At 39.2% G+C, this 27,186-nt stretch overlaps 1 protein-coding gene across 2 annotated transcripts in view; it reads left to right on the top strand.

Moving 5' to 3' along the window:
• LOC143669143 (uncharacterized) overlaps positions 1-27,186 on the top strand; it is a 119,999-nt gene that overhangs the window by 52,857 nt on the left and 39,956 nt on the right. The window lies entirely within an intron of this gene.

Genomic DNA, 27,186 nt, shown 5'->3' with positions numbered 1-27,186 from the left:
GCTCAGATGGAGCTTCATTCAGTGTTTTAACAAAATTACATTACAATTAGGTAGTATTGTGCTGTCCATTTTTGAGTTTTTGTATCTAGTCCTGTTGCACAGTCTGTATCCCTTCAGCTCCAATTACCCATTATCTTACCCTGTTTCTAACTCCTGCTGGATTCTGTTACCAATGACATATTCCAAGTTTATTCTCGAATGTCGGTTCACATCAGTGGGACCATACAGTATTTGTCCTTTAGTTTTTGGCTAGATTCACTCAGCATAATGTTCTCTAGGTCCATCCATGTTATTACATGCTTCATAAGTTTATTCTGTCTTAAAGCTGCATAATATTCCATCGTATGTATATACCACAGTTTGTTTAGCCACTCGTCTGTTGATGGACATTTTGGCTGTTTCCATCTCTTTGCAATTGTAAATAATGCTGCTATAAACATTGGTGTGCAAATGTCCGTTTGTGTGTTTGCCCTTAAGTCTTTTTAGTAGATACCTAGCAATGGTATTGCTGGGTCATATGGCAATTCTATATTCAGTTTATTGAGGAACCGCCAAACTGCCTTCCACAGTGGTTGCACCATTTGACATTCCCACCAACAGTGGATAAGTGTGCCTCTTTCTCCGCATCCTCTCCAGCACTTGTCATTTTCTGTTTTGTTGATAATGGCCATTCTGGTGGGTGTGAGATGATATCTCATTGTGGTTTTGATTTGCATTTCTCTAACGGCCAGAGACATTGAGCATCTCTTCATGTGCCTTTTCGCCAATTAGGTAGCTTTCCCTCCACTTCGATTTTTTTGAAGAGTTTGAGGAGAGTTGGTACTAATTCTTTCTGGAATGTTTGGTAGAATTCACATATGAAGTCATCTGGTCCTGGACTTTTCTTTTTAGGAAGCTTTTGAATGACTGATTCAATTTCTTTACTTGTGATTGGTTTGTTGAGGTCATTTATTTCTTCTTGAGTCAAAGTTGGTTGTTCATGCCTTTCCAGGAACCCGTCCATTTCATCTAAATTGTTGTATTTATTAGCATAAAGTTGTTCATAGTATCCTGTTATTACCTCCTTTATTTCTGTGAGGTCAGTGGTTATGTCTCCTCTTCCACTTCTGATCTTATTTATTTGCATCCTCTCTCTTCTTCTTTTTGTCAATCTTGCTAAGGGCCCATCAATCTTATTGATTTTCTCATAGAACCAACTTCTGGTCTTATTGATTTTCTCTATTGTTTTCATGTTTTCAATTTCATTTATTTCTGCTCTAATCTTTGTTATTTCTTTCCTTTTGCTTGCTTTGGGGTTAGTTTGCTGTTCTTTCTCCAGTTCTTCCAAGTGAACAGTTAATTCCTGAATTTTTGCCTTTTCTTCTTTTCTGATATATGCATTTAGGGCAATAAATTTCCCTCTTAGCACTGGCTTTGCTGCGTCCCATAGGTTTTGATATGTTGTGTTTTCGTTTTCATTCGCCTCGAGATATTTACTAATTTCTCTTGCAACTTCTTCCTTGACCCACTCGTTGTTTAAGAGTGTGTTGTTGAGCCTCCACGTATTTGTGAATTTTCTGGCACTCCGCCTATTATTGATTTCCAACTTCATTCCTTTATGATCCGAGAAAGTGTTGTGTATGATTTCAATCTTTTTAAATTTGTTAAGACTTCCTTTGTGACCCAGCATATGGTCTATCTTTGAGAATGATCCATGAGCACTTGAGAAAAAGGTGTATCCTGCTGTTGTGGGATGTAATGTCCTATAAATGTCTGTTAAGTCTAGCTCATTTATTGTAATATTCAAATTCTCTATATCTTTATTGATCCTCTGTCTAGATGTTCTGTCCATTGATGAGAGTGGGGAATTAAGTCTCCAACTATTATGGTAGATGTGTCTATTTCCCTTTTCAGTGTTTGCAGTGTATTCCTCACGTATTTTGGGGCATTCTGGTTCAGTGCATAAATATTTATGATTGTTATGTCTTCTTGTTTAATTGTTCCTTTTATTAGTAGATAGTGTCCTTATTTGTCTCTTTTAACTGTTTTATATTTGAAGTCTAATTTGTTGGATATTAGTATAGCTACTCCTGCTCTTTTCTGGTTGTTATTTGCATGAAATATCTTTTCCCAACCTTTCACTTTCAACCTATGTTTATCTTTGGGTCTAAGATGTGTTTCCTGTAGACAGCATATAGAAGGATCCTGTTTTTTAATCCATTCTGCCAGTCTATGTCTTTTAATTGGGGAATTCAGTCCATTAACATTTAGTGTTATTACTGTTTGGATAATATTTTCCTCTACCATTTTGCCTTTTGTATTATATATATCATATCTGACTTTCCTTCTTTCTACACTCTTCTCCATGTCTCTCTCTTCTGTCTTTTTGTATCTGACTCTAGTGCTCCCTTTAGTATTTCTTGCAGAGCTGGTCTCTTGGTCACAAATTCTCTCAGTGACTTTTTGTCTGAGAATGTTTTAATTTCTCCCTCATTTTTGAAGGACAATTTTGCTGGATATAGGAGTCTTGGTTGGCAGTTTTTCTCTTTTATTAATTTAAATATATCATCCCACTGTCTTCTAGCCTCCATGGTTTCTGCTGAGAAATCTACACATAGTCTTATTGGGCTTCCCTTGTATGTGATGGATTGTTTTTCTCTTGCTGCTTTCAAGATCCTCTCTTTCTCTTTGACCTCTGACATTCTAACTAGTAAGTGTCTTGGAGAACGCCTATTTGGGTCTAATCTCTTTGGGGTGCACTGCACTTCTTGGATCTGTAATTTTAGATCTTTCATAAGAGTTGGGAAATTTTCAGTGATAATTTCTTCCATTAGTTTTTCTCTTCCTTTTCCCTTCTCTTCTCCTTCTCGGACACCTACAACACGTATATTTGTGCACTTCATATTATCATTCAGTTCCCTGATCCCCTGCTCAAATTTTTCCGTTCTTTTCCCTATAGTTTCTGTTTCTTTTTGGAATTCAGATGTTCCATCCTCCAAATCACTAATTCTATCTTCTGTCTCTTTAAATCTACCATTGTAGGTATCCATTGTTTTTTCCATCTTTTCTACTTTGTCCTTCAATCCCATAAGTTCTGTGATTTGTTTTTTCAGACTTTCTATTTCTTCTTTTTGTTCAGCCCATGTCTTCTTCATGTCCTCCCTCAATTTATTGATTTGGTTTTTAAAGAGGTTTTCCATTTCTGTTTGTATATTCAGCATTAGTTGTCTCAGCTCCTGTATCTCATTTGAACTATTTGTTTGTTCCTTTGACTGGGCCATATCTTTAATTTTCCTAGCATGATCCGTTATTTTCTGCTGGCGCCTGGGCATTTAATCAGATTTCCATGGGTGTGGGACCCAGCAGGTTAAAAGATTTTCCTGTGAAATCTCTGGGCTCTGTTTTTCTTATCCTGCCCAGTATGTGATGCTCGTGGCGCTCGTCTGTCTGCGGGTCCCACCAGTAAAAGATGCTGTGGCTCCTTTAACTTTGGAAAACTCTCGTTGTGGGGGATGGTCGCCAGCCGAAGCGGCTTGGGGGAGTGCCGGTCCAAATCTTCCAGCCGGCCCAGGAAGCCAAGCGTGGCATGGGGCGCCGGCCGCCGCAGCTTGGGGGAGTACCGGTCCAACGTTCCCAGCCAGACCGGGAAGCCACGTGCATGGAAGGGACCCCGGTCGCTGGCCTCCACGGCTTGGGGAACCTCCTATCCAATTCTCCCAGCCAGCCCGGGTGGCCGCGCGTGGGGAGGGGTGCCGGCCACCGCAGCTTGAGGGGACCGCTTGTCCAATTCTCCCAGCCGGCCTGGGAAGGAGGGAGGGAGGGACTCCGGCTGCTAGCCGCCCCGGCCCGGAGAAGCGTGCGCCCCTCGGGTATCTCACCGCAGCGGATTCTCCCTGCCGGTTCAGCCTTTCCAGAATGGGGTACGCTGTCTTTTTGTTCTCTGTCGTGGCTCCGGGAGCTGTTCTGTACCCTTTCTATTTCTTTAGTTGCTGTTCTGGAAGAGGAACTAAGACCCGCGCATCTTACTAAGCCGCCATCTTCTCCAGGAGGTCCTCTAGGTTAGCTTTTGAAATGATAATTACAACTCTGTGTATTTACTCAAATATTTATAGCCTGAAATGTACTTAGTTATGTATTCATGTTTTTACTGGACATTTATTGGAAACTTGCCACTGGGGGTCAAACGGGGGCGAGACAGTCTTTGTTCTCAGGGTTTACACTTTAATGGTTAGTTGTGAGTCAACAGCATTCATTCATGCATCTTCCCCTTCAGCAGCTGTATCCAGTGTCTACTCTGGTCTTAGCACTGCCTTCCAAGGAGCTTGCAGTCTAAGGAGGCAAGGCCTTTGGGTGGAACCTTCCACAAAGCAACATGAATACATGTTAGAGCCACCACTAGCCGTTCTCATGATCAAGAGCCCAGAGGAAGGTGAAATCAATGTGGGCAGGGATGATAAAGAATTCTGAGACTAGAATTAAATCCAGAAGTACAGACAGGCTTAAGAAAACTGAGTTGTGTGGCAGTGGCCAGGCTGGGTGAGGGAATTGATGAGTGGGTTTGTGGAGGTGAAGTCATTACTTGGTAGATAGGGATGAGGGTAGGATGGGGCCTGCCTCAATGGAGAGGGAGGCTCACCCAAGGGAAGTCCTGATCAAAGCCTGGTTTTCTTTTGTAGCTGATGAAAGCTCCCTCATGTTTTCTAAGCTACTGGCCAGCCGATGTCTCTCTTGGGTTTGAGTAAAAGTCTATGCCATCACCCAGTGTTTCCCAAACTTACCAGATCCAAAACTTTCCTAAATAACAAGAATTTTCTGGAAATACTTGTGAAGAGCACAGATTCTAGGGCCCCATCCAAGATGTACCGGTCTGGTGAGAGGCTGAGGGCTCCGTACATTTTAAAAGTACTCCAGGTGTTTTCGTTTGCTCGTTTGTATTTTTTTATAGGCAAATTTTGGAATTCATATGTCAACACATTACTAGTGGCTCCAACCTTGATGCTGCACACTGGGAAATTAAAAAAAAAAACAACACAACACCATTGCTCAGTCTCTACCCTGAGCAGTGATCCAATCTGAAAACAATGAAATGATAAAAATGGTAATAGTTAGAATTAGATTATTGCAATTTTTGGCCCATAATTGTTTGCTCTTCTGCACCATTTTCTCCACAGCCCTGGAATGACTACTTAGCAAGGAAAAGCGCATGGGGACCCATTAATAGCATTTTTGTTTTATCTTTTTTGAGAGGCAAGAGTGGTTTTTTGGAGCTAGTAGCATGATTATTGATTGTGGTAGAAGTAGGGGAGTAACATAGCTTGCTTTGGAGTAAAAGAAAAATAGTATGCACGGATGCTTTGGATTGTAAATATTTGTCACAACAACTTTAAGAACAGCCTGCTGAGGCCAAGTGAGAAACAGTCCTTGTGGCCCTGCTTCAGTGGAACTTTTGAGAGGAAGCAGAGAAATCAAAGTCTCACCATGGCTTTCATTGTTCTGAGAAGTTTCTGAGTCAACGTGAAGTACGTGCTATTTGATCCTACAGGAAAATCAATTCAGCTTTCGCTGGGGGATGTTTGTGTGTGTTTCCATTTGTGAAATCATGGACACCAAGTTTTAGAAGGTCCCAGAGCCTAAAGACATTTAAGAGGCTGTTTAGATCCACTGCTTATTCTTTCCCTTTCTCTGCTCTGCTCTTCCTCACTCAGCCTGGACTGAGAATCAGAATAGGCAAATGTTAGGCTGCTGCTGACGGTGGCATGCAGTGTGACAGGAGTAAGCCCTGTGCTCTTTCTGGACCTTAGCTTTGCTATCTGTTTTGAGCCCTTCCACTGGAACAATACAAAGATCTAAGACTCTGCCATGATATTGTTCTGACACCTTACTTTACAAATGGTATTGCTTCCTTTTGCCAAGGCTGCTATAATACATGTGGCTTATACAATAGGAATTTATTGTCTTATTGTTTTGGAGGCTAGAAGTCTAAAATCAAGTACTGCCAGGCCATGCTTTCTCCTGGAATCTATAGCATTTTGGTATGGGCTTATTGGAAATCTTTGTGGTTCCTTGGTTTGCATCTTTGCTTCTGTTACGTGGTGATCTCTCACATTTGCTCTGGCTTCTGCTGACTTCTGATACCTTCAGTGCTGGCTTTTAAGACTTCTAGCTGATTGGATGAAGAGACACCCCTCATTGATGAAGGCGATCTCCTTTGTTGATTGAGATGCAATGAGCTAGAGATTCAATCAATTGAGTATAGATGCAAATTACCTGTGAAATACTTTCACAGTAATAATCAGGCCTATGCTTGCTTAAACAAACAACTGGATATCATAACCTAACCAAATTGACACATAAAATCAACCATCACAAGCACCTTGTTTATAGAGGTGAAAGCTTAAATGGCATGTAGAAAGAGGTACACTTGTTACGTGGTCAAATAAGACAAGACCTGGGGAAGGAATAGAAAACAGTCTCAGCCTTCAGGAAACCATGCATGACTTTCTGAAGAAAGGAAGGGTTTGCAGCCCCTCTTTGTGAATAAATTCCCTGTTGGACTGTATGATTTTAGGATAATAAGTTATTTTCTATGAGACACATTTTCTTCCTCTGTAAAATGGAAATAATAATAATTGTACTTGTTTCATGAAGTTGTACTAATACATAGATAAATAATATACTTAAGTTCTCAATAAAAATGAACTATTGTCATTTTTCTCTTCTCATTTTGGTTCCAATAGGTGTTTCTCCTTCTCTTGGTGTGTCTCTTTGTGCTGTTATGGCTTAGTTCTCTACGTAGCTCTTTAATCACTTTCTATTCTATAATTATTTTGGCCTGATTCACCTAAAGGAAGTAAGAAATAAAATGTTTATTATGGAATCAATTTTTAAAGCCTGAGTAGTTTTAAATATATATTAAAGAATATATATGGCTGTTAAAACTCAAAGTGTGAAAAATCATGCTATCAAAATCTAGATGGAATTAGAGTCCAAGATTTGGGAAAAGGAGCAGTTCTCTGGATGAGGCCTTGTCCCTAGTGCTATGTTTTATGAACTGCATTTTCTGAGCCAGAACTTTCTGTGCAAAACATTGGCATGAATCAAAGGAAACTGGGGAAACAACCAGGGAAACTTCCTTCCCTCCTTCTTCATTTCTCACCTTCCCAGCCACAGTCCCTTGGAATGGATCACTGATAGCAAGGAGCCCTCAGTGACTATGTCAGATCTGAGAGTCAGGACTCAAGAGTCTTGTCTTGGTTCTACAACCTCTAATTATCCATGAGCCTTTAGGTGGGTCACTAGCTCCATCAGCCTCACCCACCATTTATACCTGTATGTAGGCAGGTTGAACTGAATCTACATCAAGAATATGCAGGGGTATTTTATTAACAATTCACACACATACACATGCACACAAAGAACACATGTCCAGATCTCATTTGCAGAGATTCTGATCCAACTAAACCAAAGAGATAAATTGTGAGTCACTGCTCCTGATCTGAAGCAGCTGTACATGAAATCTTAGATGTCTTCCATCTGTGGTATGCAGCGTGTCTCACCGAACCACTGTAATGTTGAGAAAACCCAAGCAAGCTTCCTCTTTCATAGCTTGTCATTGGGGACTGTGATTCTGAGCGTGTGACCAATGGGTCTCTAGTGGGCCAGAAGGATCTCTCTGAAAGCCTCAGTGGGAAGCAGATGTGAGCCTTTCTTCACTTTTAGAAAGTTAGTAACATACATTCCCACAGATTGGGATATTTGTGTATGGGTAAGGGCCATGTACTAATAATCTACTAGCTAAATTTGAGCTCCGCTGAAACAAAGCCTGAGTCAAGAACTTTGGTGTGGGAAGTTTATTTGGGAGGGGACTCCAGGAAGTACAGGTACGGAATGAGAAGAATGTGATGGGAAATGAAGAAAAGCCCATAAAGGGGGGAGTCATTGAACTGGTTGTTTCTCTGGGCAGTTGGAGTTCAATCCTTTTGGGGAGCCAATGCCAGATCTGTGTTGACCCGTGGTTCTCACTGGGGTGATTTTCCCCTCAGGGAACTTTGGGCTATGTATGGAGACATTTTTGGCTGTCATAACTAGAAGGTCTTACTGGCATCAAGTAGGTAGAAGCTACAATCTTTGAACCCAGACTACTTGCTTTCAAGTCCTGCTTCCAACAATAGTTAGATTTGTGACCCTGAGTAAATTAAACTTGTCTGTCTGTCAATTTCCTCACCTAGAAAATGGGATTAATAATGGTTCCCACCTCTTAAAGTTATTTTGAGGATGAAATTTTATAAATTATACGTATATGAAACATTGGCATGAGTCAAAGGAAATTGGGATTCTCTGTAATGTAGTATATATAACAGTACTCTGCATTTTGTGGCCACTAATTGACTCTTACAATCATCCCAGAACTTTGAAAGTTGCAGTATTCATCTGGCTTCAATTCAATTGAGAAAACATTAATTGAACTTCTATTTTAAACCAGGTAGAGTGCTAGGCTCTTGGCCAAGGTCTTAGCAATAAGAATAAGAATCTCCCTCTCTGCTCTTCTATTCTTTCCTTTATTTATGATCCAACATTCTTTCCTTTGCTTTAATGAAGTATGGATGGAGAGTAAAGAGTTTAGGACTTAGAGAAATAAATTGCCCTTTCAGGCCCAACTTTGCTATTCATTAGCTGTTGGATTTGGGCAGCTCACTTTGCTTCTCAATTTTAACATCCATAAAATGAATATAATTCATTCCTGCCTTACTGTGTTGTTGTGAGACTTAAATGAGATAGTTCAAGCGAGAGTATTATAAGAATTGCTAATGTGCCAACAATTTGTTTTACTAGACTGTCCAGTGTTCTCAACTCTATCTGGACATGTGGAGTTTAAACATATACAGATTTCCTGGGTTCTAGCTTTGCAGTGGTTCACTGCGCTGGAGGGAATCTGTAATTAAAAAAAAAATTTAGTTGAATTTAGTGAGCAGCCAGGTTTGATAACTGCTAAAGTATACTGTGAGCTCCATGAAGCAAGAATTATGTCTTATTCAATTTTGTATTCCCACTTCCTAACAGAGCTCCTAGCTGTGTGGTTAATAAATGTTTTGAATGCATGAAAGGCAAGACCTCTACACAGGAAACAGGAAAGGTACAATACTCCAGGAGTCACCCTGCTCTTCCTAGCTGTGTATCTATTTTGCTCACCTCCCTCCCACTGGGTTAGCGGTTTGCCTATGAAGTACCTGAGCTTACTGACACCCAGGTCTATAACACCCATTGCAACTTTCACTGCCTTGTAAGTTTAGAATCACCATGAATGATAATCTTTGCCTTCTCTATTTCAAAGGTGATTGTGAGGATTAATGGGATAATAGATGAGAAAGTGATTTCTACACTGCAATGTGCTATAAATATATAGTGAATTAACATTGATATTAAAAAGAATGTTCTAAGTAATTTGTAGTTCCCCAAGGCTCATAAATACTGTGGCTGGAGAAGAAACAAGATTCTTTAGTCAGAATCTCTACACCCAGTACTGAGCTCATTAAGGTGATTCAGAGAACACAGTTAAAATGGAAAGAAGTGGAAGGTTGGCTTTATAAGACCCAGCAGACAACACAACAAGCAAATTCACTGCCCTCCTCCTCTTTACGTGAGACATGACTCCCACGGGTGTGGACCTTCCTGGCAACGTGGGACAGAAATCCTAGAATGAGCTGGGACTCAACACTAAGGAATTGAGAAAACCTTGACTGAAAAGGGGAAGACAGAAATGAGACAAAAAAAGTGGCAATGACTGAGAGATTCCAAACAGAGTCGAGAGGTTATCCTGGAGGTTATTCTTACACATTAAATAGATATCATCTTTTTAGTTAAGGCGTAACAGAGAGGCTTCAGGGAACTGCTTGAAAATGTAGAACTGTGTTCCAGTAGCCATGTTTCTTGAAGATGATTGTATAATGATATAGCTTTCGCAATGTGACTGTGTGATTGTGAAAACCTTGTGTCTGATGCTTCTTATATCTACTTTATGGACAGATGAGTAAAACATATGGATTAAAAATAAATAAACAATGGGGAAACAAATGTTAAAATGAATTTAGTAGATTGAAATGCTAGTGATCAATGAAAGGGAGGGGCAAGCGGTACGATATGTATGAATTTTTTTTCTATTTTTTCATTTCTTTCTCTGAATTGATGCAAATATTCTAAGAAGTGGTCATGATGATGAATATATAACCATATGATAAAAAAAGAATGTTCATATTGTATGTTGATTGGTTTTATTAATAAAAATTTTAAAAAATTATAATTAAAAAAAAGACCTGGCAGAGGTATACAGGCTAAGGAAATCCAAAAGAATGCAGAAAGACCACAGCATTAACATCTGGAAAGAGAATTTCAAGACACAGTGTCTTGAGTCAGTAAAAAAGAAACCCTTTTCCTCATATTTATGGAATGTGAGACCCATAATGAAATATAACTGTCATGAGTAATTACGCACCAATTAACGTAGCCCTAAACTCTAGGAAATGAGATGTCCAGAAAATAAAAAAGAAATAGAATCACAAATTGTAGTGGGAAAATGTATAACACCTCTTTGGAATTTCGGCAGGTCAGGTGAACACAAAGGATGTGAATGTAATTCTTAAGACATTTCTAGTAGATGTAAATTGGACCCCACAGAGAATAAACTTTTTTTTTTAATCCATGGAACAAACTTTACCAAATTTCAGGCCTACAAAATGCCCTAATAATTTCTCCAAAGAGTAAATAGTACTAACCAGAGCTGTCTAATATGGTAGCTGCTGTTCACATCTAGCTATTGAACAAATGAAAGGTGGGTACTTTGAGTTGAATTGAACTGTGAGTGTTAAGATCCATACTGAATTTTGTAGCCTTAGTACAAAACCAGGTAATGTAAAATATCTCAATTCTTTTTACATCGATTATGTTGAAATGATAATATTCTTGATATATTAGGTCAAACAAAAACATTATTGACATTAATGTCATGCTTTTTACTTTTAAAAATACGACTATTAGAAAATTTAAAATTGTATTTGAGGCTGCTTGCATTTGTGCCTCGCTTATATTTCTATTGGGCAACACTTGTGTAGACTGTATTTCCTGTTCTTAATATAATAAGAAGAAATACAAAGTATAATAATCAACAAAACCCAAACCACTTAGAATTTGAAAAAAAACAAAAAACCAAATTATAAGCCCCCACTTAAAAACTTTTTGGGTAAAAGAAAGTCAAACAGGCAATGTTAGAATATCTAGGAAATAGGTACAGATATAAAAATAAAAGATTATTTTGTAACTTCAAAATATAAGAGATTAACCAAAAGGAAATTAAGACGACTAGATACTTTCATTACTAAGTAAGAAATAGTGGAAGTAAAAGAGCTAAACATTCAACTCAAGGAATTAGGAAAACAAAAACAATAATATCCTGAGTCTTATAGTCAAGTTGGGGAAGAAGACTAAAAGTACACAGTGGGTGTCTAATTGCAGCGGGGTTTTAACTCCATTTTCTCAATTCTTTCAAACCTACAAAACTGATAAAATTATTCCTGTATTGTAGATGAGGAAACTTAACTCAGCGAGGTTAAGTGACCATTTCAAGGCCTCAAAACAAAATGAAGTTGCAGAAACATGATTAGAATTCTAGCTTTGGTGCTTGTGTTGTTTCCAGTTCATCACACTGTTTCCATAAAAGTGTCAGCTACATGACTGAGAGTCCTAGGTTATAGAAGTTTGGATGGGAGGGAATCAATAAGTCCGATCCACTTTGTTTGACTTGATTTGGTTGGCATTGATAAGTTTAGTTTTTAGGAGCTTCGATCTCCTCCTTTATACTACAAGGGAATAAAAATAGGTGATTGTTTAATGACCTTTTAGGAGGAGCGCAGTGAAAGGTACTTTGGGCAAGTCAGCATGGATTGGTTCCAGCTAGAAAAGGCTTCCCATTATGCGAGGGCATGCAGTCACATGGGGGGGGGGGGGCACTCCTGACATGTGACCTATGAAGAGTTCCCTGGAGTTTGGGTTTCGGAATCCAAATAATGCCCTAATACTGACTTCATATTTGGACACAAATTGCAGGCAAAGCATGATAAGCTGCAAAATAGATTTCATTCACACTTTTCTTTTAGGGGAAAATGGAAAATCATAAAAAAATTAGAATTAATCGATTTCTTGAAGCATTATGGTCAGTTGAATCCATCTCAACACATAGTTTTCAGATTTCGACTATGTGCTGGGTTCCAGGGACAGCGCTGTAAACAGGACCGAGCATTTGCCCTGGGAAGAATGATACGGATTCTGCTATTGTGTGTGTGTGCGTATATTTTAATGCCAGTTGCAAGAACAGAGACCCTTCCAGGTTTACTCAGGAAATACGGGCCTGCTATAGGGATGCACACAGGAATAAGGGAGACTAGAACCTCGGTTATACAATCCAGAGACTGGATCATAATGGGGGCCTGAACTGGAAGGCGTGGGACCTTCCAGAATATGACTCAACTACTGCCTCTGTTTCGGCTGCCACCAAAATAATTTCTAATAATAATCATGCCTCTTAAATTTCAGGGACTAGGCTAAACATTTTCACTTCCAATGTTTGTATCTCATAGGGTCTACTACTTCATGGCTATGTTTTGTTTTCTATCTTTGTTATTAATTTTTTATCTGGCTGTGTCCAGATTTCAATCATCAGATGACCCGATTGGTCCATGCCATTGATTCACTTCACTACGATTTACGTTCCTCCTTTTATGTGCCAATTTTGAGCTAGGTTCTGGGGGTTCCAAATTTTAATGAGAGTTGTAGTCCTAAATTGTGTGTGTGTGCATGTGTGTGTGTATGAGTGTGTGTGTGAGAGAGACGGAGAGAGAGAGAGAGAGAGAGAGAGTGAGATATGAGGGAAGGAGGGAGGAGAGGCACCAGTAAACTAGTACATAAATAAGATCCAACCTTTTTTTTGTGAGTAATTGGTTTTTCCTTCTTGTTTTATTCATATATACTTATTAGACATTTATTCTCTTAACAGTTCAGTAAAATTGCTTCTTTGCAAGGAGTATAAGGAAAGGACTGTATACAAAATGTAACTATGAACCAAAGATCTTGGTATGAGCAGTAAGGTTAACAGGCTAGGTGAGCTTCACCAGGTAACTCAATTTTCATACTGTCATGTAGGCTAATAAGTCTTTTAGGATTTATGTGTATATTCTCCCAAGGGAAAAATGGGATTATGTGTATATATATTTTTCCCATATCCCTTGTGGCTCAGTTTTGGGTCCCACTACTCTCCTAAATTAATTTCTTTAAAGTTATCTGCGACCTTGTTAGCAATCCAGTGACCTTTCTTAGCTCTTGTTCTTGGCTGTGGCTTCTATTTCTTAAAATTCACTGGCTTTAAGAATTATTACTTAAATAATAAGATCCAACTTTTATTTTAAGAAGATTGTTCTTAAATCTTAAATGGGGAGGAAGATATGAGAGTGAAAGAGGCAGTAGGAGCCAATTCCAGTAATCCAGGTGAGAATGATTGCTTGGGTTGCAGTGTGGTGGGAGAGATGAAGAGGAGAGGAAAAACATGAGAGATTATTAGAAGGTAGCTCAAGACACTGTTGCTTGGACATTGTATATTGGGGAAAGGGCTATTTCTGGTTTGAGCCACCAAGTTGTTGGTGGTGCCCCTTTCTGAGTAAGCCTTAGATAAAGGGAGGCAGGTGGAAGAAGAAGAGGTTAAAGTAATGAGTTTTGTGTATGTTGAACTTGAACTGTAAGAGAGTAAATGTTAACTAGCCAGTGAAATTTGAAAATGTGGTGCTCAGAGAAGCTATTTGCACCGAAGATACAAATTTTGCAGTTATAGCGTAGATAACACTTGAAAGAACCATAGGGTCAGGGAGATGAGGAGGAGCCAGATAAGCGACTGAGGAGGAAATGACAGTGATGTGGGAGAGAAAAACAGGAGGGTGTTGTGTTATGGTAGTTGAGAGAGAGGCCAGTGTCAAGGAATGAAAGGTCAGTGGAGGCAAAGGCTAGGAGATGAGTAAGATGAGAACACAAGTCCATTAAATTTGAGAAGAGAAAGGTCATTGATGATCTTAACAAGAACAATTTTTGTTGAATGTTGGAAGTGGAAGTCAGAGTGGAGAATATCGAGAGTAAAAGGATGGAGCTAAAGTTACCTTTGCGCAATTTCAGACTTGTCTTAGTTTTCTTTCCCCCCCAAAAAAGTCAACTGCTATCATGGCTTTTGCCTGTATCTTTTCAATTCCTTGAAAATTACTTTTATATAAAGATAAATATCTAATTTTTTCTCTGTATTTTAAAATTCCTTGATCAATTTTTTTTTTAAGTAAAAAAAGCTATAGTGGGAAGTGAGGACTTGGAAATATTGTGTGTAGACAACTCATGGCAAGTTTGATTATGAATGGGGATAGAGAATGGTGCAGGGGTCAAAACTGGCTTTTAAAGAGGGCAGGCATTTGGGCATGCTTGCTTGCTGATGGGAATGATTTAGTAGAGAGAGAGGAAGAGACTGATCATGTTCCAGTAAAGGGCATAAATGAGGAAGTGCAGTCCTTTCGAAGCCAGGATGGGATAGGATACAGAGACCAAGAGGGTTGGTCTTATTAGGTCCAAGAACACTTTCTGAATCACAGATGACTAAAAAAACTAAGAAAGTGAGTACAGATACTGTAGGCGTGAGGGTACGTGGTGAGAAGATGGGGGAGTTTGCTTCTGTTGGCTTCTATTTTTTTCTCAGCTAAAGATGAGGCAAGGTCCTTAGCTGAAACTGTGGATGGAAGAGGAGGCGTGGGAAGAACGGGGAGAGGGAAGTTGTGAAATATGAGCGGGAGAATGAGCTCTTTAGAGAAAGATGGTTCGGCTCTCTAGGCAGCAGTGAAAGCCCATCCACTGAGATTTAGGACCATTGCATTAAAGTGAAACCTATTTCTTAGTTGGGTGATTGCTTTCTCTAGCAATGAACAGCTGCTTAGGTGCAGCTTCAGAGAAGGGAGATGGAGTGCCTGGTCCTGGCAGGAAAGTTAAATGGAGGGTGCTATGGTTGAGGAAGTTGAGGGTATTTGTCAGGAAGTAATTAAAATGATTGCTCATGAAATCTAGGATAGACAGGAAAGGAAGCGAAGCCAGGAGAGGTTAAGGGAGAGTGAAAAATGGCAGAGCTTGAAGGATGAGGTCAAATAATTTTGGTGGTGGGAGTGTAAATGAGAAAATAGGGTTTAAGGGATGATTTTGATTACTGTATCATTACATAGATATTCCTTTTTACTTTCTGATATATTGGAGTAGATGAAGGAAAACTCTTGAAACTTATAAATTGTAATCCAGCTGCTTTGATCTCTGATAATGATTGTATAGCCCTTATCTTCTACCCCTGTGATTGTAAAAACCTTGTGACTAATCTTCATTGTACCCAGTTGTCCAGTTTTTCAACTTTAATCACTAAAGACAGCCCCTAATTTGTATTAATTATTTATTAATGAAGGGTCTTGGGTCAGCCCAAAATTAATCTACCCCAAATCTAAAGTTATTTTGATGACCAAGACTGGATCTAATCAAAGTTGGCCTGCCTGACATGCACAAAAGCTTAGACTTTAACTTCCAAGTCACTATACCTCATTCTACCTTTTTCTTACATATGTTACCTAAGCATGTAATCAATCTGGGCAGCTCAATATCAGATTACTTCTAATGATGTCATCTGGGGACACTGTGCACATTATCCTAAACCCTGCCCATCTTTTCTCTAATAAAATTATCCAAATTGCTGCAGTTTGGGGAGATAGATTTTGGGCTGTTAGGCCATCTGCTCTCCTACTTCATGCCTAGTGATAAATTATTTCTCTCTTTAAAACTCCATTGTCTCATGAATTGATTATTGAGCACATCAGGCAAAAGAATCCACAGCCTTTGTCCGGTAACAGGAGTAGTGGGAGCTGTTCTGGAATGATAGGATGTAGTGGTTAGCAAGTGGGATGTTTAAGTAGCAATTTCAGAGATGTTATAGTTTCTGGTGATGACAAGATACAGGATGTGACCATGGGAGTGGGTGGCTAAGATACAATAGAAGAAAAGTTGAAGTAGCTGAGAGACCAGGGCATAAGGTAGTTCATCTGCATAAATGTTGAGACCAAGGAGAATGATGACATGAGTTGGTGTGAAAAGGAAAATTTGACCCAGGAGCTCAGGTCTGCAGTGAGTGAGAGAGTGGGCAGGAGGAGGTCAGTAGATAATATCAACAAGGAGAAGGTGTGAGCTCATAGGAGCCAGTGTTTTTGAGAAAAGTAAGGAGGAAAATTGGTGTGGAAGATGCAATGGGGAGACAGGAGGCTACCTACCCATCTCAGACTGAGGTTATGGGGTATGAGAGAACCAATCACCTTCCCCTTGAGAGGCTATGGGGAAATGGGTCTCAGGGAATAGTCAGACTTTAAATAAGGCAAAAATGTTGAGAGTTTACCAAAAAAAGTTGATGATTCAATGTGTTTGCTGACCCCTGAGCAAGATTGGGCTAGATTATGGTCTGTGCAAGTAGCATAAGATATGAGCCCACTTAACTGCTGTCCCAGAGGAGCTGAGCTTGCAGACCACACTAACGCATAGGTACTGAGCAGTCTGTAGATGGATCAGGCACAATCTATCCCTGGTCAGATCCCCTAAAGCATAGGAGGAAGATGGTACAAAAAGTGGCCTTGTATGCTTAAGGAGTTACCTGCAGAACGATTTCTTTCACCAGAGGACAGAGTAGAAACTCCTAGGGCCATGAATTCCTATACAAACTCTAAGCAGTTCCTACCCACTTTTCAAAGTAGGGATCCTCTTTATAGCACAGCCAATAGCTTGTGCTTAAATGTATAATTAATGAAAATTATTTCTAGAGAGTCTAGTTCAAATAAGTGTAGACAATATCCAACATAGGTATGTGATTGTTATATTTAAAATGCCCAAATGACTGTAAAATACCATTGGTCTCCCTTAGGCTAGCAAATAATAAAGATTGTAGCCCCCATGGCTGGTGAGAGTATGGGAAATAGGTTCCTCTAATGGAAGGATACTGAATTGATTCAAAATTTTTAGAGAATAATTTGTGATATCTGTTAAAATTTTAAATGCCCATATCCATTGAAATCAAATTCCACTTCCAGAATCTAATTTGCATAAAATTTCTGACTGCCCTTTAGGTGCATAAAGATGTATATTCAGGGCTGTTGCTTGTAGTACTGTTGAAATAGGAGAAAACTGCAAACAACCTGATTGTCCGTCAATGGCAAAATGGTTTGAAAATGTTCACATCTCTTTTTTACAAAGAAATACTAGACAACCATTTAAAAGAATGAAGAAGAGGAAGAGTAATAAAAAAGGCAGGTCTCTAAATTGACATGTGAGGATATCTTTGCTATATGGTTAAGGAAAAAAGCCACACTACACACCAATATATACAGTATGAATACATTTTATATAAAAGAAAATGTATATGCAAATGTATCATATAAATGCATGTGTGTATCCGTATATATATATATATGCATGTATATATCATATAAAGATATACCATAGTTCATAAATTCTAAGACATTAGAAGGATATAGCTTACAATGTCTGGTGTATTATAATTTGAGAGTAGTTTTGTTTCAATTTCTTGTTGGCACAGAAATTAATAGTATATTTTACAATTGACCAAAACTTAGGTGTGATGGACTACGGTGGATAAATAGATGAGTAGAGAGAAAGAAAGAAACATAAAACTGTATATATAAGCATAGGAAAACAAGACAAATATTAAATAGTTGTCAGATGTCTGTGTGAGGGTATGCGTATAACTGTACTTTTTGCGTGCTTTTTCTATAAAACTACAACTTCCTTAATTAAAAAAAATGAGCAAAAAACCAAATAGTTACTAAAGATTGTCTTTAGGGATAGACATGAAATTAAAAGTAGATTTTTTAGTTTCTTTAAAATGTTTAAAAATTTATTTTAATACTTAAATGGGATGAAAATGCCCAAATCATAGATGAACAGCTCAATGAAGTTTCATAAATGTATATACCTATGTAAACCCCGCCCCGCTGAACAAGATTTAGAACATTTCCATTACCCAAGATGTTTTCTTCATACTTCTTCCCAGTCAATAGTTACGCCACCCTCACCCTCTAGATAAATGCTCTTCTGACTTCCATAATGACAGGTTAGTTTTGTCTCTTATTAAACCTTATATAAATAGAAACATACTATATCCATGAATGTATTCCATTCATAAGATGGAATCAAAAGGGACGTATCCTTTTGTGTCTGGCTTCTTTTGCTTTACATGGTGTCTTCAAGACTCATTCATATTATTATTATTATTATTGTGTTTAGCAGATATATTGTGTGGAGCAAAATATAATTGATTTTTATATATTGACTTTGCATCAGCAACCTTGCTAAATTCACTTAATATTTGTAGATCTTTTGTGATGTTTAAACTCTAGTAATCATATCATGTTAATAAAGACAGTTTCATTTCTTGCCCAAACTTTCCTTTTATTGCTACCTAGTCTTATATTGCATGAATAATTTTGTGAATAATAATTGTGAATTTTTTGTAATTTATTTTTTTGTGAATAATAATACCATTTATTTAGCCATTCTTTTGTTGATGGACATTTGGGTTGTTTTCATTTTGGGACTATTATGAATAAACCTGCATTAACATTCTTCTACCTGTCATTTTGTGGATATATGAACTCAATTCTATTAGAACTATGCCTAGCAGTAGAATAGCTGTGTCTTAGGACGAGCATGTGTAGATATTATCAAATAGTTTTCCAAGTGATTGTACCATTTTCATTTCCCCTAGCAATGTGTGAGATTTTCAGTTGTTTCACATCCTCACCAACACTTGATAGTGTCAGTCATATTAATTTCAGTAATTCTGGTGGGTGTGTAGTGTTACTTCATTATGGCTTTAATTTGCATTTTCCTGATGACTAATCAAACTAGGCACCTTTTCATATAATACATACAGGTCATATGGATATTCTCTTTTTTGAAGTCCCTTTCAAGTGTTTTTAAAAATCGGATTAGTTTTTTTCAGTTGATTTATAGGTGCTCTTTATATATATATCCTTTGTCCTATAATTGTATCAAATCTCTTCCCAGTCTGTGGCTTGCCTATTTCATAATTCCATTCATGAGACACTTTCATAATGGTATCTTTTGATGAATGGAAATTCTAAATGGCTTGTGTCTTTCATATCCTGTTTAAGAAATTCTTGCCTACTTCAAGACCATGAAAATATTCTCCCATGTTTTATTTCAGAAGCTTTATTGTTTTACAGTCTACATGGAGGTCTTAGAGCTATCTCAAATTTTTAGTGTGATATAAAATAGGAGATAAGAGTTCATTTTTAAAAATAAGGATATCCAATTGCCCCAGCATCATTTATTAAAAAAGAACAATGTTTTTCCACTGAGGCTTTTGTCACAATTCAAATTCAAATTTAAATAATGTATTGATCTATTTTTAGATCTGCCATCTATTCTTTAGTCTTTTTATCTATCCTTATGTTAATGTTGCATTGTTTTATTATCTTGCTTATAGTAAATTGGAATCTGCTAGTTTAGGTCTTGAAACTTGCTCATTTTCTTCAAGGCTCTCCCGGCTACTCTAGATTCTCTGCATTTCTAAAAAGGTGTCAAAGAAGCCAGGCTTTCTCCCCAAAGTCTGCAATGTTTTGGTTCCTTGGGCATCTCTTTCTCCTTGTGGCTGCTTCTCCTGTTTCCATGGATTTCCTGCTATTACTGCATTATGGTGAGCTTTCATATAGAATTTAATATGTATTTTTTTACTTTATCAGGATATTTTGAGAATATATGACTTATTCTCCAAATACAATTTTAAGCTCTGTAAGGGTACATTTGTGTCTTTTGCTTTTCTTGCATTTTCTTTGTGCTACTCAGATTTACTATTTATAATACCATGAATATCGGGATATCCATGGGGTTTTTTTCACCTGTATTTTTAAAGTGCTATTAGCCTGAGGTTTCAAAAGTCCTGATATTCTGGGGATAATAGTTGTGCCTCTTTTATGTGGAGGTTTTACTTCTTTAAGTATACAGAGAAATAGATGAAAAAAACTTCTCTCCAGAATAGAAAGAAAAGTAGTATGTAGTGTGTGTGTATGATGGTATTTGATGTTTTATTTATTCAACAAACATGCGTTGAATACCCAGTAGGTGTAAAGAACTGTCCTAGCACAGAAAAGTGATGGTTGATAAGGATTAGTCACAGAAACTTTGGGAAAGGCCTTCTTGTTTGGAACCTTCTGGTGATGAAGGTGGAACAGACTTCAGTTCAGTCTTTTTAAAATTAATTCAGCAGATACTTATCGTGGGTGATTTCCTTCTTCTGTCGTGAGTGATTGGAGTGTTGGTTGATTGTCAGGTTGGGGTCATAGGGTAAGAAGGCAGCCTGGTGGGTGGGGGTGGGGTTTTCCCCTGAAGGGAATTGATGTTCACATAGTAAATCATTTTGGGAAGTGGTTTATTCTGGGCAGGAAATGAGTTGGCATTTTGGGTTCAGGCTGGTAAGTTCTTTCTCTCTCTCTGGGGCCAAGACAAATTGGGACAAGCATCCAAGTTATGGCAAGTCCTGGACAATTCTGGTTGTGCAGAGGAAGTTCTTTCTTGGCTATGCCGAGTCAGCTTGTATCACCAAGTTCAAGATTTCCCACTTAGCAGTGACACTGACCATGACAGAAAGCAGCCTGGATCTGGAGCTGCCAGCATCAAGGCTCGGGGTTATACAGAATCCGGAGTCCAGAGGAGGATGTGAGTTGTGGGGGGCTGCGGCAAAACAATCCGGAAGCAAGACTCCCTGTCTCTCTTAGGTATTTGCTGGAGAGGTGCACTACATTTAGACATTATTCTTACTGGGAAGTCTACAGTCTAGCCAGAGACAGAAACATAACCATTCGATTACAGCACAGCGCCGTGTGATAACTGTTTAACAGAGGTGAGGATGTCGAGGTCAGTTTCGATGCCCAACTTGGCCTGATAATGTTTCCTGAGAAATGACGTCTGACTTGAGACCTTTTGAATGAGTTCAAGATAACCAAGCTGGGAAGGGAAGGCAAGAACCTTAGAGGCAAAGGGACCAGCAGGTGTAAGTCCAGGTGGCCTCGCAGTAGCACGGCGCACCTTTCAGGGACGAGGCTCTCAAGTCAGACCGCGAGCATTTACATCCGGTCTTTACAGCTCAGGAGCTGCTTAAATTCGGACATGCCGATTCATCTCCTAGAGCCTCTGTTATTTTCTTTGTAATGCAGGAATGGTAATCTCTGTTACCTAAGGGTTTTGGGAGGATGCAATGGACTATAAACCTGGTGAGCATGAGTTCAGAAGTGTTGCCAACTATACATACATTTGTGTATTATGAAGCTATTTTAATAAATGTACCATAGCTAATGAAAGAGGAACATAAAAAGATCAGATATACTTGATGACGGTGTTTTTGGGTACAGGAATACAACTCTGGCAGTCGGAATTAAGCTTCCTTAAGCATTTTCGTGCTTTCCCTCATCTTACCATGTCAAACTTGTGATGGGCCTTTCTTCTCTGACCACTCCTGACTGCATCAAGCCGGCTGGTAAAAACGAAACTCGCTGTGAGGGTGGAATGCCGGGTCAGAAGATCGCGGCAATGATGTCATCCGGGTCCTCAGCGTTGGGACTGAAATGATGAAATGCTTCAGCTGCTTTTTGTTTGGAGCCTTCCGGTGATGAAGGTGGAACAGACTTCAGTCTTTTAAAAATTAATTTAGCAGATACTTATCATGGGTGATTTCGCCTCTTCTATTGTGAATGAAATCTAAATATTTCCTGAGCCCTAATTTTGTGCCAGGCATAGATCTAGGGACTGGTGTCCAGAGATGGATTTCCCAGCTTCTAGGTGCTCTCTTCCAAGGAGCAGGAAAGGCATGCCAGCACCAATATCCAGTGTGATCTGTGCTGCTGCAGAGGGAAGCATGGGGAGAGGTAGGTCCTCCAGTAATCTGTCTCCTGAATGTTCAATTGGCTTATCCAGCTCAGTTTTCCCTGGAATACTAAGTCATCCCTGGAGCTTTTGCCTCACAGAGACTTCTGTTGGTCCAGTGGGTTCTCTGGATACAGATGAGAGCAAGCATTCGTGAACTTGAGGAACCTCCATTTCTCTCAAATTTGCAGTGGATTTTTTTTCATGCTCTGATGGGCAAAATCCTTCATTGATGTTGAACATAATAGAAACACACCACATCTGTATGCTTTTCAATGTTATGTGTGTTTTTTTATTCCAGTGGCTTTGGAAGGACTGCTTTTCCTATTTCACAGCTAAGGAAATTTAAGTTCAGAAAGAGTGTGACTCACCAAGGTCATATGTAGTAATAGCTTGAACTGAGATTCAGACTCAGGGTTCTAAGTGCCAAAGTTTCTGTCCTTTCTCACGAATTACATTTAGATGTGTTTTCTCTCTTTTCCTGCCCATAGGGAAAGTACAGCCCCCATCAAGCTTCTGGATTGTATCCAAAGCTTTCAACATATGAGCCAGACCCTTCAATTCAGCTTTTGCCCATTATTCCCAAAGGAGAGAGCTAGACCAAAAGCAATTTTTAAAAACTCAGTAATGATCATTTCAAATGAATATCATCATGTTGATTTCATTAATGGTGCTTTTGTGGCATCAAGAACTTCCCACTTGCATAAACAGCAGAACGGGAAGGGAGAATCCATTTCCCAAAGTCAATTGAGGGAAAGCAGGGAAGCATGATGGATTCTAAGCAATATTCTCCACTCATCAGGATGTTTAGTTTCCAAGCACTTTTTTAACAGTTTAGCACAAACTTAATCACTTATTACCACAGAAATATATTCTCTCATAGTTCTGGAGGTCAGCAGTCTGAAATCAAGATGCTGCAAGGGCGATGCTCCCTCTCAAGTTTCTAAGGGAAAGTGCTTGCTTGCTTCTTCCAGCTTCTTGGTGGCTTCTGGCAGTCTTTGGCATTCCTTCACTTGGGGCTTCTGTCTCCACATGACCTTCTTCTTTCCTGCTCCTTTGAGGACACTGGCCATTGGGTTTAGGGCCCCCCCCTTGAATCCAGGGTGATCTCAGCTTGCGATTCCTAACTTGATTACATTTTCAAAGACACTATTTCCAAATAAGGTCACATTCACAGGAATCAAGGGGTTAGGTATCTTTTGGGAGGACACAAATCAACCAACTACACAAGGAAAGTCATCAAAACTAATGCTTTTTCAAACTGTCAGATGCCTGTGACTCTCCTGTGGGTCTTATTAAAATGCAGATTCTGTGTCAGCAGGTCTGGGCGGGTGAGAGATTCTGCATTTCTAATGAGCTTGCCAAGTCTGCTGGTCCTGGGACACAATTTGAGGACTGAAACCACTGACTCTCAAACTTTAATGTTTGGGGAACTTAAAATTATCCTGATGCCTGTATTCTAGCCCCACATATTCTAAGTTTATTGGTTTGGGGTGTGGCATGGGCATCAGGATATTTAGAAGCCTTTCAGTTGATTCTAATATGCACTACAATTTGACCTAAACTCTCTAGGTTTAGTATGTTCATTCACAAAATTATTAGAATATTCAGCTATCTCATAGGGGTAGGAAGAAAATTACATGGCGAACATATTAACCTGGCCCATAGAAGGGGTTCAGTAAAGTGAGTGAAAGTTTGCTTCTTCCCTTGAAGTTCTCAGATGGACCAGATAAATTACGTTTTCAGAAAATGTCACCTTTCTTTATAGGCATTCTTTCTCTCCTGAGTGCTGAAAAACATTTATAGAAAAAATGGTGGCTTTTAATTCCTATTTCCATATTTTGCAAAGGGTTGTTTCTCTTGTTTTTTTTTTTTTTTTTCAGGTTGAATCATTTGATATCTTTCCTAGAGAATGAGCTGGGGTTTAAAGAGATTTACTTCATTTATTCATTTAACAAATCCTTACTGAATAGCATCAGCTATGCCCACCCCAGGAGCTTTGCCTCACTGTGAGGACACAGAACTGAATGAGATTCATGGGTTCCTACCTTCAGGGATTTGGATGTTGGGGAGGAGGTATAGAGGAACCAGAGGTGAAAATAAAGTTCACTCAGGATGGGAGAAGTAGGGAAGAAAAAAAGCAGGGAATTAGATAAGGCCAGAGGATTCTGGGAAGATTTCTTGGAGGAGGTGATGTTGGCATGGAGACCAGAACAATGATAGGAGTTAATCAGGTAAAAGAGAGTGAGAGGAGTATTCCAGGTAGAAGGAAGAACATCTGAAAAATGCTGGTGGCGAGGGTAAGCTAGAGAGGTCCACAGGACCCAGATGGATAGGGACCTGAGCTTGGCCATGTTACTCAATGTCTCAGAGTTTCAATGTCCTTGTCCACAGCATGGGGGTAATAGTCTACCCAGTAGGACTGTTTTGAGGATTAAATGAGTGAGTACATGAAAAGTGCAGAACATGTAAGAACTTGATAAACTATCATTTTTATTATCCATCCCAAGAACAATGGAGAGTAATTACTGATGTATGGAAATGGGATTTGTAAGGAGCAAAGAGGGGGTTAGGAGATAAGGATTTGAATTAGGACGTGGTAAGAGTGGTACAAGTGAGGTGATGGTGGCTGCGACTAGAAAACTGGATGAATTGACAAGATGTTGACTGACTGAGAAATGGAAAAGAAGGGTCATGACAGTCTGGGATAATTCTTGAAATTTGGAACATAGGACTGGTGATGAATTTGGAGGAAGCATCATGAAGTCAGTTTCGTACATGCTGAGACTGGGGTGTATAAACATCAATGATCCATCGCAGAAAACAGACTACACTCTCACTTTTCAATAATAAGGGACTTATTGGGGGTGCAAGGGTCATTCAGTGGTAGAATTCTCACCTGCCATGAGGGAGACCCGGCTTTGATTCCTGCTTCATGTACTTTTCAAAAAACGAACAAGCAAGCAAAGCAAACAAACAAAAATCCAGCAAATGGTGCTGCAATAATGGGATACTCACATGGAAAAATAATAAAATGTGATCCCACTGTACAGTATACAAAAAAAAAACACAACAAACTCTAACAACTAGGAACTTATCACAGGGTGTTAAATGGCACATAGACTTGTCAAGAGGGCCAAGGAAACAGAATGCAGGCTGAGCTTTCTGGAGCTTTCAGGAGCAACGTCTGGCTGCTGCTAGAAACCGGACTGCCACGGAAGCTGCTGTCTCTTACGGTCAGGAAGCTTATCTCTCTAGAACCACAACAGCACTTTCACGAACAGGAAACCACCACAATCAGGAAGCTGCTACTGCTGCTACAGGGTCTCAAGAGAAAACTATAGGTAGAGCTCTGTGGCTCCTGAATAGATGGGGCTGGAATTTAGGGGCAAAATCAAAGCTGGAGCTATGGACTTTGGAGTAATCTGCAGAAAGATGGCATTTGAAGCCATGGGAGTGGGTTAACACCCCCACCCCCCACTCCCAGCAAGAGCTGATTGGACCTCAAGGAACATAGACATATGCGCTTGGAGATGCTTTCTTCTGGAATTGCTGGTATTTCTCATTTACCCCCCCCTCCCCCCAGAAAGAGTCCCCTTTTCAAAGTGCTTTGGAAAGGTGTGTTTCAAACCCATGCTAACTAGGCTGATTCAGTACAGCCTGGCAGAGCCCTACCGTGCACCCCACTGGACTGGTAATGGGGGACTGCACTGGCGCTCAGGTCAGAGTTTTTGAAGGAATGCACCTGGCAGAGAATAACTCAGGCAAGTTTTCTAGATCCCTTCAGATTCTAAAGACTCAGCTTCAGCTCATGTGCTGTGTCCCCAAAAGGTTCTGAATCTTCACTAGCTGCAGTTAACTCGGTAGCTTTGGGGGACTATTTATAACTCTTAAAATGTGCTTTTGCTATATAGAAAAATAGCAACAAGTGGTGGCAGCTGTACAAGAAACTGTGCTTATTGCTACTTTGTGTGTAATAGTGAAAATTTGGAAGCAAACTATATATTCATAAATAGGAGAATGGACAAACTGTGGCGTATTCAAACAATGACATATTATATAGCTAAATGAATGAACTAGATCTACATGTATGAATGTGGCTAAATATCAAAAACTCAATGTGAAGTGAAAAAATCAAGTCACAATATGTTATATAAAGTATGATGTCATTTATTTGCATTTTAAAAATTACACAAAATTTTGCTATATGTTCTTATGGGAAAAACAGGTATAAAATTATGCAAGTGAAAGGGATACAAACTTCAGGATGCTAATTATCTCTGGGGAGGAAGAGAGAAATGGATGGAGGAATAGGACTTGTATTGTTTTACCTTTTAAAAGAAGCAAAAGCAAATATAGCAAAATATTAATAGTTGTTAAATTACCTGGTGAGGCAAAGGAAAAATAATACTTTCTGTCCTTTTATAACTAAAAATAAATACAAGCATATATAAAATTTTCAAGGCCCAGATCGAGTCAGATGCATCTATATATATATAAACACAGGCATGTATGCATAACCTCAAATTAAAACAACAACATTTTCATTATTTATTGGAAACAATAGTATAGTTCTTTAATTTCTGAGAGACAAAGTTTTTATATACTCAGACTCTAACCCTCTCCTGTGATTTGACCCTGGATACTGAATCTAAGAAGATAGAGGCCACGGTTACCTCATGTTAGAAGGGTGGGCTGGAATGACTGGGATGGGGAAAAGGCAGAGGAAATCCCTGAAAGCTGGAGCCTCCTGCATCGCCAGAAAGATGTGACCTGTGGAATTACAGAAAGACTATAAGAGGAGACAGGTAAGGCATGGTGGAATTAATGGGATGGTTCAACTCCCGGCTCTGCTATTAACAGAGCCCCTGAGTGGGCTTTCATTCAAACCTTGCCTTAGGTCTTCTCTTACATTCTTTCCAGAAATAACACTGGCTGACTTCTATGGTGGGGTCATATTTCATTCTTGTTATCACAATACCAGCTGTTGAATTTTTTGTTTGTTTGTTTGTTTGGAGTGCACTGGCCGGGAATGAAACTCATGTCTCCTGCATGGCAGGCAAGAATTCTACCACTGAACTACCTGTGGACCTCTCTATATTCTTTTCTTTACTTTTTTTTTTGTTTGTTTGCTTGCATGGCAGGCACAGGGAATCGAACCCG

This window comes from Tamandua tetradactyla, chromosome 2 (assembly GCF_023851605.1).
Source record: "Tamandua tetradactyla isolate mTamTet1 chromosome 2, mTamTet1.pri, whole genome shotgun sequence".
Classification (NCBI taxonomy): domain Eukaryota; kingdom Metazoa; phylum Chordata; class Mammalia; order Pilosa; family Myrmecophagidae; genus Tamandua; species Tamandua tetradactyla.
The sequence above is the reverse complement of the archived record's forward strand: the minus strand, read 5'-3'. Positions and strand labels throughout refer to the sequence as shown.